This window comes from Bombina bombina, chromosome 9, assembly GCF_027579735.1.
Source record: "Bombina bombina isolate aBomBom1 chromosome 9, aBomBom1.pri, whole genome shotgun sequence".
Taxonomy (NCBI): Eukaryota; Metazoa; Chordata; class Amphibia; order Anura; family Bombinatoridae; genus Bombina; species Bombina bombina.
Genome location: NC_069507.1, coordinates 59120002 through 59132003, shown reverse-complemented (window position 1 = coordinate 59132003; position 12002 = coordinate 59120002).

Genomic DNA, 12002 nt, shown 5'->3' with positions numbered 1-12002 from the left:
GCTACCCATTGCCCTGAAAAGGGCATTTGTATGGGCATTGCCTTTAAAAGGGCATTTAGATATTTTACTGCCAATGACCCTAAACTAAAAAATAATGATTTGAACAGCCAATAGGATTTAAGCAGCTCTCATTCTATTGGCTGATTCATCATCCAATAGAATTAGAGTTGCTTAAATCCTATTGGCTTATTTGAACAGCCAATAGGATATTAGAAGCTCTAATTCCTATTGGCTGATTCAAATTTTTCAGCCAATAGGAATGCAAGGGACGCCATCTTGGATTGCGTCACTTGCATTGAAGATTCAGTGTACGGCGGCAACCGTATGAAGAGGATGCTCTGCGCAGGATGTCTTCAGGATGGACCTGCTCCGCGCCTCCGGGATAAAGATAGAAGATGCCGTCTGATTGAAGATTGAAGACTTCTCGCCGCTTTGATCAGGACTTCGCCGCCGGGATGAAGATTGAAGAGGCCGCCTGGATGAAGACTTCTCGCCGCCTGGATCAGGACTTCAACTCTGGGATGAAGATTATTCAAGCGGGACTTCAAAAACTGTAAGTGGATCGTCAGGGGGTTAGTGTTAGGCTTTTTGAAGGGTTTTTTGGGAGGGGTTTTTTTTAGTTTAGGGTCTGGGCAGTAAAAGAGCTAAATGCCCTTTAAAGGGCAATGCCCATACAAATGCACTTTTCAGGGCAATGGGAATTTTTTTCGTTTTTTTGAATTAGGTTTTTTATTTTGGGGGGTTAGTTGGATGGTGGGTTTTACTGTATTTTTTTACAGGTAAAAGAGCTGATATCTTTGGGCCAATGCCCCACAAATGGTCCTTTTAAGAGCCATTGGTAGTTTATTGTAGGCTAGGTTTTTAAAAAAATTTGGGTGGCCTTTTTTATTTTGAAAGGGCTATTAGATTAGGCGTAATTCTTTTTTATTTTGGATCATTTTGTTTTGTTATTTTCCGTAATTTAGTGTTTGTTATTTTTTGTAACTTAGTATTTTTTTGTCCTGTATTTAGATACTTTGTAATTTTTAGAGTAGTGTTAGGATTTTTTTAATGTGCTGTTTAGTTTAATTTAATTGGTAATTAGTTTAATTTTAGTTTAATTATTATATTAGTTTAATTGGTAGTTTAAACTTAGTTTTTTTTAATTTGACAGGTGGTAAGTTTTAATTTAATTTAAGCTAGGGAAATTGTAATTTAAATATAAAGTTAGGGGGTTGTTAGGTTTAGGGGTTAATAGTTTAGTTTAGTATATTTCGTTGTGGGGGGGCTTGCGGTTAAGGGGTTAATATGTTTAGAATTGTGGCGGCGGTGTAGGGCTTAATAACTTTAGTATAGTGGGGGCTATACGGGCAGACAGCAGATTAGGGGTTAATAATATTTAAATAGTGTTTGCTATGCGGGAGGGCAGAGGTTTAATGGTTAATAACTTTAGTATAGTGGTGACGATGTCGGGGAGCGGCGGAATAGGGGTTAATATTTTTTTAAAGTGGCGGCGACATCGGGAGCGGCAGATTAGGAGTTAATAAATTTAATATAGTGTTTGCGATGCGGGAGGGCCTCGGTTTAGGAGTTAATAGGTAGTTTATGGGTGTTTAGTTTACTTTTTAACACTTTAGTTATGAGTTTTATGTTACAGCTTTGTAGCGTAACACTCATAACTACTGACTTTAGATGGAGGTACAGATCTTGTTGTTTTAGGCTGTAACGCTCGCTTTTTAGCCAGAACGCAAAACTCGTAATACTGGCGCTATGGGAAATCCCATTAAAAAACTTAATTTTTAGGAGTGTTGTACTGACGTTGCGTTACAGGCTAAAAGGCTTGCAGTACACCTATACCAACAAGACTTGTAATGTCTGTGTTAGGGAAAATGATGCGTTATGGGCCACAACGCTACTATTTGACTCAAAACGCAAAACTCGTAATCTAGGTGAGTGAAAATAACTGTGTCCCTTTGCTTTTCTCAAAGTTACTGAACGATATATATCAATTAATAATCAATATTTATATATATATATATATAGTGTTTATTTTTTAAATAATATACTGTATACACACATACAGTAAGAGAGTTATAGACAGAGATAGATAGATAGATAGATAGATAGATAGATAGATAGATAGACAGACATGCAGACGGACAGACAAGCAGACGGACAGACAAACAGACGGACAGATGGGTGGTTGGGCAGACAGATGGATGGATAGATAGACAGACGGATGGACAGATAGATAGATAGATAGATAGATAGATAGATAGATAGATAGATAGATAGATAGATAGATGGATAGATCTTTCCTCCTCAACCAAATGATAGAAAAATAACTTAATATATCAATAGAAAGATCAATACATAGGATGGATAGATAAATCAACTGATTGTTCAATCAATCAATAGATAGATGAATCAATTGATAGATCAAGACAGATAGATACCGGTAGAATTTTATAGATTGCCAGTTGGGATGGTAGGTACAATCAATACCAGGGAAACAAATAGTATGCAAATATTTATAGCGTTTATAAGGGTGATAATAAATTCCAGTAAATGTTCTGATTGGGAGAAATGACTACATAATAATTCACATCTAATGGAAGCATGCTGCTATATCTCACTGAACTCTTAATTCAGCTATAAGCAGAGCTTGAGTTATAGTCATTAAGGGAATCCTACAGCTAAAAAATGATTATAATAGCAGAACAGAAACTAAGGTCTTTGTTTATGTGAGTGTATGTGTGTGTGTATTTGTGTGTGTTTGTGAGTGTATGTGTGTAAGTGTGTATATGTGTGTGTAAGTGTGTATATGTGTGTGTGTGTTCATTTGTGTGTGTTTGTGAATGTATGTGTGTGTGTAAGTGTGTATATGTTTATGTGTGGTTGTATTTGTGTGTGTTTGTGTATGAATGTGTGTGTTTATGTGTATACATTTGTGTGTAAGTGCCTATATGGAAATATTGTGTATGTGTGTGTGTATTTGTGTGTGTGTGTATATTTGTGTGTATGAATTTGTGTGTGAATGTATTTGTGTGTGTGTGTATATGTGTGTGTGTTTATGTGTTTCTTTTTTGGCAGGAGTCACGTATAGCATTTTTCTCATTCTTGCCAAACTGCTTTGCACGGCAATTAGCCGTGTCCTCATTTAGTCTCTAGTCCCAAGAGGTAGAGAGAGTCATACATCATCTTGGAGGGCTCCTAATTATACAGCTGGGTTACAGGTAGACTATGTAACTGGAAGACAGAGTTCTGCCTTCTCCTTGTCTCTCTTCCAATAAGCAGGCAGGAGGAGGAAGGGAGTTTTTGAAAGGTTGCCCAGTGTCTGCACTATGACAGCTATGAAGTCAAGAAGGGGAAATCTTTATAGAGCTGGGATAATTTCTCATGCTGTAACTAAACACTGGAGCAAAGGGAAAACTTGTGTCTTTTAATTATAACAAAATGGAAAGCTTAACTCTTATTTTAAAACAAGAGGTTGTCTGAAATGGCAAATTGCATATGACTCTGTCCTTCATAACATATAAGGACATAAATGTGAATAATTAAGTTTAGGGGATATTTCCAACCACATAATTTGGAGAATAGCATTGTTCATATAAAGCCAAACTCTACAGCGTTTTCTTCCTTTTTTCTGTGTATTTGAATTAGCTGATTTATATATGTGTATGAGATAGAGTTTGAATCTCATGACATACAAATAAATGATCCTCTTTGTTGCACTTATGATGATATACGCTGTTTTTGTCAGATACATACATGGAGTGGTTCCAAAAGTAAAAAGAAAGAGGGAATCTTTGATCTGCACTTTACCATATAGGACTAATAGGTGCAACACAAGGAAGAAAATGTGGTGTTTATGGGCATGTATTTTGGATGTCCTTATTTTGGAAAAATGACTAATAATTGACATCAGCAGCAGCTAAATTCTGATAGGTTCATTATTTAACCAATCAAGATTTCTGAAAAAGTGATTCAGGTTCGGACTACAACATGGAAGATGACTGCCACCGAGTATTTTTGCCACAAAAGACAGAAGATGCGCATCATTGAAACAAGGACTAAGGTAGGCCAAAAACAATTATTTGGGGTTGAGTTGTATTATTATCATTATTATGCTTTATTTATAAAGTGCCAACATATTCCACAGTGCTGTCCATGGGTGCAATTGATATAAGTAAAACAATTATATACTTGCAGGAGACAAGACAACGTTTGGAAAAAACAAATACAGGAGGAATTGAGGGCCCTATTCCCATGGTAACTTACATTCTAGAAGGGTAGGAGGGTGAGAAACAGGAGGTAAGGACCGCAAGGGTGAGAATTATGTTAATACAGAGTTGGATGATGGCAATTATTAGGTAGGTGAAGTGAATTTGTTACTGAGTTGGGTTGTAGGCTTCCCTCAACAATAATGTCTTTAGGGAGTGTTTAAAAGAAGGCAGATTAGGGGAAAGTCTGACAGCGCAATAAATAATAATAATATAATAATATAATATTTTTAGATAATTTTGGTGTTCAGAAGAAAGCTCTTAAAGTGCTGGTCGCTTGTGAGAGAGTACTTGCCCTGGTGGGGGCGTGTAGAAGGTTTCCCTGCAAGGAGACTTTGAATTTTATTTGATTTATAAAGGGGGGAGTCTGGGCAGCAGCAGTAAGGTTTAATTCAGTGGTGTAGAGGACATGGCAGGTGTTAGGGCTACTGTTTAATTGGTGATCATTATGACCAGCTACAAAGAGCTGCTATTATTAAGTGACACACAACACGCTGTCACAAAAAAATACAGAAAATGCGGCTGTGACACCAATGCAAAAATGGTGTCACTATTAAAAATCTGAAAAAAAAAGTATAACAGCAACTCCATTTTTCAGGTTGGTCATGATCTTGTAATTTAATGATCATTGAATTGATCTTAAAAATGTTGATTTATTTAATGCTTAATAAGCTTAAAGGGATACTAAACCCAAATGTTTTCTCTCATGATTGAGGTAGAGCATGCAATTTTAACCAACTTTCTAATTTACTCCTATTATGATTTTTTCTTCGTTCTTTTGGTATCTTTATTTGAAAAAAGCATGAATCTAAGCTAAGGAGCCTGCCCATTTTTGGTTCAGAACCTGGGTTGCGCTTGCTGATTGGTGGCTAAATGTAGCACATTTAGCCACCAATCAACAAGCGCAATCCAGGTGCTGAACAAAAAATGGGCCGGCTTCTAAGCTTACATTCTTGCTTTTCAAATAAAGATAGCAAGAGAACAAAGAAAATGTGATAATAGGAGTAAATTAGCAAGTAGCTTAAAATTGCATTCTCGGGGGGCGTGGCCTAACTACAGCCATGATCAGCAGCAACTTCGTGAAGCTCCTAAAATGAATATATAAATGCATTATTTATCTCCTTTCAAACTCAGACTCTAGTCTAATAAACACATAATCCAGCACAGGAGAAAGCACAGAGCTAAATAATATTTTTATTTTACTGATCCTATCTGCTAGATTCAAGCTGAACCGATTTGGAATATAGGCCGTGGCATCATCTCCCCCCTCGGATATACAAGATATCCGAGTAGAGTAGTATTTACCTACTATACTTTACTTTGTGTACAGGAATCTTCATTAAAGCTGTGAATATGGAGGACATGGGTGAGATTTTAAGAGACAAACTGGAGGCCTTGGGAAACTTGATGGATCATAGATTTACAGATCTCCATGCCGCATGCAGGGAAGCCATGAGCACATGGGGCTTGCTACCGGAGGTCCCTGAGTATCTTGAGATAGCTGTAAGCACAGTACAGACCTTGCAATCTATGGATCCGAGACCATCCATAACTCAGAGGATGGCGCTAAACAATCCTGATCGAGAATGCAGATACATTGGGATCCGGAGCATAGAGCAGCCTAACCTAACGCCGCATGGGGTGTGCGACTCGAGGTATGTGCTATTACCCTCGGATCCGTTAGAGGGGGATGCGGCCGGTCCCCTTGGCGGTGAGGAGGGATTCGTAATTACTCAGGCAGCAAGATGGTGGGAATGTGCTGGGAGCTTACCTTCAGCGGGAAGCCCGGCTTGCGACTTACAGCGGAGCAGCAGTAGACGAAAGTCATCTGCGAGAGAAGTATTCCAGACCCAGTCCTCCATTCTAACAGAGGTGTTGCTCCGGATCAACAGTTATATGGCTAGAGCCACATCTCGCATGAGTCATCTGGTCCCTCATTTCCCCAGACAAGATATCAGCTGCTACTTACCTAGGGACTTGGTTGAGCATACCGGTGACCACTGGTGTTGGGTCCGTCTCGGAATCGGATAGTGTGGCACCTTTTTCAGAGCAGATGAGGGCTGGTGTATTACAGGCCCACACTCCGGACGCTATGCTGTAGAGGCCATGCTCTTTTATTTTCACATCAGGCTGCTGGATGCCTGGAACTCACAGGCCTTATAGTTAGAATTATACTCTCAGATATGTAGACACTTCTGTCTTTACACTTAGCCATATTATTTCTATTGCCTTTCCATAACTCTGCTTGGTGTTTATTTTATACAAATAATAGGAAATCATTAATGTTCGTCCCGTTTACTATGCAAATAACTAAGTCACTTATTATTCTCTACATAATCTCATGTTGAGTGATTGCAGTATGTCAGTAGGGGGCAATGTTATGTATAAGTCTGGGTTTGCTTTTGTTAATGTACATAGATTCGCTTTAGTGTTAGAACTTGTACTTTTATATATAATTGTAGTCGCTGAGTAAGACCATATTTCTTGGCCTCTGGGAGTGGGTGTTTTACCCCTCAGATCCAAGAAATACACAGCATGTAGTTGAGGTATACTAAGTCTCTATAGTAGTCTTTTTTGTAATATGTATGGCTAAAGATCTATAATTAGTGAACCACAAAGTAAATGTTAGCCTGATTAGGGAGAGATGTAGGGACGATATTTCACTATTTGTTATAACATTTTAGGCCTGTTTACTGTTTACCATATACTTGCTATACAGAGTTTAAAGGAATTTAGTATATATGTGACAATTTTCTAGTAAGCTGTCATATGCCGACATGTCACAAACAGTTAGTATTAACATGGCACAAGTAATGAGTGACACTGTATTTGAGGCTAGGATTATCATTAATGTAGCTTGCAGACCTTACTTAGCATGCTGAAGGGGTATTTTCATGGAGCACCGAGATCACAGAGACAGACTGCAGTTACTAGTCTCTGGCGATAAATATCTAATAGACTAACCCCTTTCTATATGTTATCCTGTCATGGGGATATTCATAGTGTTTATCTTTATCTTACCCTACTAGGAGTCTGCTTGTTCCCAATTATCCTTATATAAGGCATCCGATGTGCTCATATTAAATATACCGGCTAACAGGTTGTCACTTAGACATATAGATACTGAGTAAAAAACTCCGTCTTCTGTGTATTTTTGGAGTTCCTCCTCACACCTGTGAAAAGAAATGGTTCCGGGCATTTTTCATTTACATGTAGTATCATCAATTAATTTCAATAATCGTACAAACACTGTTAGGGTCCAAGAGAGACCATCTGTGCTAGTTGAGACCCTCCCCAGCTTAGGATTCTATCATCAGGGTACAGAAGTGACCCAGTTAAGGTCGGGAGGTGTTACATTATATTATAGTTTTCCATTAGCGTTCAAAATTTACCTCTCATCCCTGACTGTATGGTGTTATGCTGAATATCTCAATTGTAAATATCATTCTAGTAGATAGCTTAATTACATATAGAGGTATCACGGTTAATATAAAACATAAAAAAAAATCTAAGGTATCATGAAAATAGCTTGAATAAGATAATGTGTGTGTAACTTCATAGACCTGTTATGTTACCATGTTGATATATATGTTGTCATGCATTATATTTTGTATCACCATTTACCTTAATAAAAAACTTTGATTTAAAAAAAAAAAAAAAAAAAAAATTGCATTCTCTATCTGAATCATAAAAGAAAAAAATTGGGTTTAGTGTCCCTTTAATCAATTTATATCAAGTGTACTTAGTCCAATATAGGAATGAAAAGCATAATGTATTTATGTTACCACAGCTAAAAGCTTACTGAATCATATACAGCTGATGTGTCCTGATGCTTTGCACGAGTTAAACACATAGGGCCCGATTATCTAAAGGTCTCTGGCTGGCGAGATTATTTAAGAATGCTCACCAGAACTTCTATTTCCCTGGTGGAATTATCTAAAGCAACTTTCTACTCTGAAAACAGTGTGTCTCGCTAAGGGGCGTATACAGTGTGTCTCGCTAAGGGGCGTATACAGTGTGTCTCGCTAAGGGGCGTATACAGTGTGTCTCACTAAGGGGCGTATACAGGGTGTCTCGCTAAGGGGCGTATACAGTGTGTCTCGCTAAGGCGCGTATACAATGTGTCTCGCTAAGGGACGTATACAGTGTGTCTCGCTAAGAGGTGTATACAGTGTGTCTCACTAAGGGGCGTATACAGTGTGTCTCACTAAGGGGCGTATACAGTGTGTCTCGCTAAGGGGCATATACAGGGTGTCTCGCTAAGGGGCATATACAGTGTGTCTCGCTAAGGTGCGTATACAGTGTGTCTCGCTAAGGGGCGTATACAGTGTGTCTCGCTAAGGGGCGTATACAGTGTGTCTCGCTAAGAGGCGTATACAGTGTGTCTCGCTAAGGCGCGTATACAGTGTGTCTCGCTAAGGGGCGTATACAGGGTGTCTCGCTAAGGGGCATATACTGCATTTTCGTATGGGAAGGAGATGCAGATATTACAAAAGTGCAAAATGAAAATCATAATTTAAAAATCATACAAAACGAATAACTGAACCATTCATACAAATATACTCAGGATAAAAATGTATTGTTAAGTCAAAAATCGTAACAAAATTGTTCAACAAAAATCCTATTTTATCAAAAATGTAAAATTTGTATTAAATATGCACAGCATAAATAGTAATTTAAAGAAACCACACATTTTTCTTTCATGATTCAGATAGAGTGCAACTTTCTAATTTACTTCTAGTATTAATTTTTCTTCATTCTCTTGCTATTTATATTTGAAAAAGAAGGCATCTAAGCTAAGGAGCCAGCCATTTTTTGGTTAAATACCCTGGACAGCACTTGTTTATTGGTGGATGAATTTATCCACCAATCAGCAAGAACAACCCAAGTTGTTCACCAAAAAATCTAAACTTACATTCTTGCTTTTCAAATAAAGATACCAAGAGAATGAAGAAAATTTGATAATAGGAGGAAATTAGAAAGTTGCTTAAAATTGCATGCTCTTTCTGAATCCCAAAATAAAAAATTTGGGTTCAGTGTCCTTTTAAGAACCTGGCCACCAGGAGGAGGCAAAGACACCCCAGCCAAAGGCTTAAATACCTCCCCCACTCCCCTCATCCCCCGTCATTCTGCCGAGGGAACAAGGAACAGTAGGAGAAATATCAGGGTATAAATGGTGCCAGAAGAATAAAATTAAATTTATGTCTGGCCAACGGAGAAACGGGCGAGAGCAGTGGACTCTCCTCCCACAGATGGAAATGAAATTATCAGGTAAGCATAATTTATGTTTTCCATCTTAATGGGAGAAGAGTCAAATGCTTCATTCATTACTTGTGGGAACAAATACCCAAGCTCTAGAGGACACTGAATGAAAAAACGGGAGGGTAAAAGGAAGTGGACCCTAAACTGAGGGCACCACAGCCTGCAGAACCTTTGTCCCAAAAACATAAAATTTGTAAAATTTTGCAAAAGTATGTACGGAAGACCAAGTCGCCGCCTTACAAATCTGCTCCATAGATGCCTCATTCTTAAAGGCCCAAGAAGAGGCCACAGCCCTAGTTGAGTGAGCCGTAATCCTCTGAGGAGGCTTATGTCCCGCTGTCTCATAGGTCAGACGGATAATGCTCCTCAACCAAAAAGACAGAGAAGTGGAAGAGGCCCTCTGCCCCCTGCGCTTCCCTGAATACACAACAAATAAAGACGAAGTCTGTCTGAATTCCTTTGTGGCCTGAAGATAAAACTTCAAGGCCCGAGCCACGTCCAAATTATGAAGCAGCCTTTCCTTTGACGAAGAAGGGTTAGAACACAAGGAAGGAACTACTATTTCCTGATTGATGTTATGATTCGACACGACCTTGGGAAGAAAACCCAATCTAGTGCGAAGAACAGCCTTATCAGCGTGAAAAAAAACAGGTAAGGAGGCTCACATTGCAAGGCCGCTAACTCAGAGACTTTGCGAGCCAATGCAATAGCCACTAGGACTTTCCAGGAAAGAAGCTTAATGTCAAGCGCATGCATAGGCTCAAACAGAGCCCTCTGCAAAATCTTAAGAACCAAATTTAAGCTCCAAGGAGAAGCAGAATGTCAAAAGACAGGTCTGATCCTAGACAGAGCCTGAACAAAGGACTGAATATCAGGAAGCTTCGCTACCTTCTTGTGCAACAGTACAGATAAGGCCGAAATCTGACCCTTTAAGGAACTGGCAGCAAGACCCTTATCCAGTCCATCCTGGAGAAAGGCCAGCATCCTGGATACCCTAACCTTGTGCCAGGGGTATCCACGTTCCTCACACCAGGACAAGTTGTTCCTCCACACGTTATGATAGATGCGCCAAGTTACCGGCTTTCTGGCCTGAATGAGAGTATTAATCCCTCTCTCCGAAAATCCTCTCTTGGTTAAGACTAGGCGTTCAATCCCTACGCAGTCAGCCTCAAAGAATCAAGATTTTGGTGTAGAAACGGACCCTGAACCAGCAGATCTCTGCGACAGGGTAACCTCCATGGAGGAGATGATGACATCCCAACCAGATCTGCAAACCACTTCCTCTGCGGCCACGATGGAGCGATCAGAATAGCCGAAGCTTTCTCCTGCTTGATGCAGGCCACTACATGAGGTAGAAGTGGCAACAGTGGAAAAATGTAAAGTAGGTTGAACTCCCAGGGCACCGCTAAGGCAACCATCAGCTCTGCCTGGGGATCCCTGGACTGCGACCCGTATCTGGGTAGCTTGAAGTTGAGTCTGGACACCATGAGGTCTATCTCCAGCGTCCCCCATCTGATGCAGATCTCCGTGAACACCTCGGGATGGAGAGACCATTCCCCCGGATGAAACGATTGTCTGCTGAGAAAATCCGCTTCCCAATTGTCCACACCCGGAATGTGGATTTCTGAGATCGAACAATTGTGGTTCTCTGCCCATTCCAGAATCCAAGATACTTCCCTCATGGCTAGGGAACTTCTCGTTCCCCCCTAATGGTTTATGTAAGCCACTGAGGTAACGTTGTCCGACTGGAACCTGATGAATCGGGACGACCCCAGGGGGGCCAAGCCCTCAGAGCGTTGAATATCGCCTGGAGTTCCAGAATATTTATCAGTAGACTCAACTCCTCTCGAGTCCACCTGCCCTGTGCCTTTCTGGCACCCCAAACAGCTCCCCATGCTGATAGACTTGTATCCGTGGTCACAATCTCCCAGGGTGGTCTCAGGAAGGATGTCCCCTGGGAAAGTTGTCCCTGATGGATCCACCAAGAGAGGGATTCCCTCATTCGGATGTCCAGAGATATCTGTTGGGATAGATCTGAGTGATCGCTGTTCCACTGTCTCAACATGCATAACTGAAGAGGTCTGAGATGGAACCTGGCAAATGGAATGACATCTATGCTGGATACCATGAGCCCAATAACCTCCATACACCTGGCCACAGATGTCCTTGAGGAGGTCTGAAGGGCAAGACAGTTGGATGCAATCTTGGAACGTCTCTGATCTGTTAAGAATATCTTCTATTACCGTACCCAGAAATTCCACCCTGTTACTGGGGACCAGAGAACTCTTTCTTCCATCCATGGGATTGAAGGAGAAAAAGAAGAGCCCTCGGGTGATCCTCCACAAGACTGCAGGACGGAGCCTGGACCAGAATATCGTCCAAATAAGGGGCTACTGCAATACCTCTGGCTCTTGCAACCGTGAGCAGCACTCCCAGAACCTTCGTAAAGACTCTTGGGGCAGTTGCCAGACCAAACGG